Source organism: Eulemur rufifrons, chromosome 4, assembly GCF_041146395.1.
Source record: "Eulemur rufifrons isolate Redbay chromosome 4, OSU_ERuf_1, whole genome shotgun sequence".
Classification (NCBI taxonomy): Eukaryota; Metazoa; Chordata; class Mammalia; order Primates; family Lemuridae; genus Eulemur; species Eulemur rufifrons.
Window position 1 is genome coordinate 83,467,843 of NC_090986.1, and position 3,576 is coordinate 83,471,418.

Sequence of the window (3,576 nt, forward strand, 5' to 3'; positions counted from 1 at the left end):
ACTAGTAACAATAATGATAATGTTTTGCTGAGTTCTGCGAGTGACTCTGTCCAATTATTGGACTGGAGGCGGGCGATGGAAGCCCCTGATTTACAGGCAGTGGCTGGGAGGCGTAGATGGGCCCCAGGGCTTGCCACTGGCACCTGCAGTGGGGACAGTGTTGTGGGACTGAGCCCTGAACTTGCGGGCTGTGTGCGGACTCTGGGTGGCGTCAGAATTGAATTGCTGGACACGCAGTTGGTGTGGAGACTTGGCTGGTGTTCAGCAATCCCCGCACAGGCGGTGTCGGAAAAAAGGCATCGCAGGTCAGACCTCAGAATGACTCTCGGTGTTTGGCTGCTGGTGAGAACTGTGACCCTGGAGGAGGCTGTTTCCACGCTGCGAGGAGGGGACAGGATGTGTGGGGCTCCCAGAGTTAAATTTCCCAGCTGTTGAGGTTTCTCTCTCTGCCTAGGAGGGAGCCACCCTGGGCTCCATCTCCATGGTCAGAGTGGTCCCCAAGCTGGGGACCTTGGTCAGCCTACTGAGTGTGGGGCTCCTTGTGAACTGTGGAGGAAACAGGCTGCTCACCTGAGCTGATTCCAGTTTGTTTCTTTTATAAAATCTTGCTGCCATGTGCATTTAGTTCAGCAAAGCATTTAATAGTTTTATTCCACAATTTGAGTGTGAGATTTTTGTTTTCTTACTTGAAAATATGAGTGGATTGAGTGATACAGTGTGAAGAAGCAAAGAAGTTTCTCGAGATAAATAGTTTTATGCTGTGTGCAAATTCTAAGAATGTCAGCCCCATGGACTCAGCGCCCAGGAGAACAGACAGCCGTGGGCAGCCCCGGGTGTCCCCAGATGTCACCTCCCTTCCACACCCTGAGCCCACTGTCGTGCTGGTTCTTACTGTGCTTTGTGACTTCAGCATCGACTTATTGGGAACCAGAGTTTTGCTGGGTTTTTCCTCTTTTGAGTTTTCAGTGGCTGAATGCCACCTTTAATATTTCATTAAGGCTGGGCGCAGTGGCTCACACCTGTAATCCTAGCACTCTGGGAGGCGGAGTCAGGTGGATCACTCAAGGTCAGGAGTTCGAGACCAGCCTGAGCAAGAGCGAGACCCACCCTCTACTAAAAATAGAAAGGAATTATATGGACATCTAAAAATATATACAGAAAAAAAAAAAAATTAGCCGGGCACGGTGGCACATGCCTGTAGTCCCAGCTACTCGGGAGGCTGAGGCAGGAGGATGGCTTGAGCTCAGTAGTTTGAGGTTGCTGTGAGCTAGGCTGACGCCACGGCAATCTAGCCCGGGCAACAGAGTGAGTCAAAAACAAAAACAAAACAAAACAAAATTTCATTAATATTATGCTGAAAAAGTTTTTTGTGGTTTCTGTGTCTCGCTCTGTGGCTCCGGTGCCGCCGTCTGGGGCTGTGTGTCACTCGGGGTACTCCCCCATTGCACTGCTAATGGGACTTTAATGCTTGAAGTTTGTTTACGGCGTTGTTGAGAAGGCCGTTTTTGTTTTGTCCCCCAAGTGCTAATCCTTTATGAGTTTTTTTACCTAAAAGGAGAAACTGAGGCACAAAGTATAATTTCAGAGTTTACTTGAGCCACGGTGGGAACAGTTGCCTGGAAGACTCAGACCAAAGTAACCGTGGATGTGAGCTCTGTTCGGTCTTTTTTATAAGCAGATTTTTAAAGTCAAAAAGGGGGACAAGGAGTGGACCAATATGAAGCTGTGCCAGGAACTGTCATCAGTTTGCAGAAATGACATTGATTAGTGGTTGGCTCTACACTGTTGATCTATGGGGTGTGAGTTACGGTGCTCAGGGTGTTGCTTTGTTAGTGACTTTATAGCTACTTGTGCTGTCAGAGCCCACACAGAACACAGGTTTTGCAGATGATTTCTTAGTTCAGGGCTCAGTGGGGAGTGGGCGTGGCTGCAGTCACAGTCCTGTGCCCCTCTGGGCTATCATTTAGAGAAGGCTGCATTCCTCAAATTACATTTTATTTTCTTTATAATTTCCCCTTTTTGATCACAATCCTTCTTTTTAAAAACATTGATTAAATTCTGACTGTGAAGATGTTCTTCAATGTCAGGAGGGCTCCTGGCCATGTAGTCCTGTCCAGCGTTCAGATTGGGGAAGAAGAGACAGTTCAGTGAGGAATTTAAGAGCAGCAAACAGCCAAACTGGCATGACCTCATAGAGGGCAGAAATGATATTTCAGCCAAATCACTGATTTACATAGGTGGTGTTGCTTGTTTTAATTTTTCTCTCTTTGGAATAGTATAATTTTAATTTTCTTAGAAGTAAAACAGCAATTCATGTGTTAATAATTTGAATAGAAAAAATACAAATACAAAAAGAATGCCAGCACAGTAACAAAATATTTATTTCATTAGGGATCCAGCGAAAAACATCAGCATGAAAATTCAATCCAGGGTTTTTAAAGACCCTGTTGTAGGTCAAGTAGCTGCTTTTCTAATTTTTCCTTGATGAGATTCTGCTTCATGGGGACTATTCATAGATACAACGGAGATGTTTGCCACCACACATACAGCTCCTTGCTCAGGCAACATATAATCTAAGGCAACGTGATTGCCTAGTACCTCCTCGGCCAGTGAATCGGTAGCTTTTTGTTGCACTGTGATGGAGGGAGTAGTGTCCTCAGCAGTTTTTCTTTAGGTCACACAAAGATTTCTAAGCATGTGTGGATGAGAACTGACACCCCCCGAGGCACAGGTGCCCCCCCTGTGAAGTCCATGGAGCCATCTCCTTGGTGGCCAGAAGATAAGTAGCATTTTCCCCCAGGAGAAGTAGATCTAAATCATGCCTAGAGAGAAGTTTGAGGGAACTAGCAGAGTGTTGGTTTTCTTCAGATCTGTGTAGAGATGGAGGGGTGATAAAATATCCTAAGAGACTTTGTCCCTTAATTTAGCATCACAGGGATTGTTCAACAACACCTGATATTTTTTCAAACAGTGCTAGAGTGAATCTTACTTGATGGTGTTTCTAGTAAATAAAGTATCCATGTTGCAGGCCATGATCTTTGATGTTTACATCACCAAAGAGCACCCTGTTCAAAGAAACCTTTGTTTTGTTTTATTTTGTTTTAAATATGAACGCTTCCTGAATGAATTTCCATGTCATCCCTGCACAGGGGCCATGCTAATGTTCTCTGTGTTGTTCCAATTTTAGTACATGTATGTGCTGCCGAAGCAAGCACGGAAGAAACTTTTTATTTATTTTTTTTTTTGAGACAGAGTCTCACTCTGTTGCCCAGGCTAGAGTGCCGTGGCGTCAGCCTAGCTCACAGCAACCTCAAACTCCTGAGCTCAAGGGATCCTCCTGCCTCAGCCTCCCGAGTAGCTGGGACTACAGGCATGTGCCACCATGCCCGGCTAATTTTTTCTATATATATTTTAGTTGGCCAGATAATTTCTTTCTTTTTTTTTTTTTTTTTGAGACAGAGTCTCACTCTGTTGCCCAGGCTAGAGTGAGTGCCGTGGCGTCAGCCTAGCTCACAGCAACCTCAAACTCCTGGGCTCAAGGGATCCTACCGCCTCAGCCTCCCGAGTAGCTGGGAC

At 45.7% G+C, this 3,576-nt stretch overlaps 1 non-coding gene across 1 annotated transcript; it reads right to left on the minus strand.

Annotated features, from left to right (window-relative positions):
- Positions 1 to 3,103: 3,103 nt before the first annotated feature.
- On the minus strand, positions 3,104 to 3,213 carry LOC138383071 (U6 spliceosomal RNA). The gene has a single exon (XR_011233525.1). It is a non-coding gene; the product is annotated as a U6 spliceosomal RNA (small nuclear RNA).
- Positions 3,214 to 3,576: the final 363 nt, after the last annotated feature.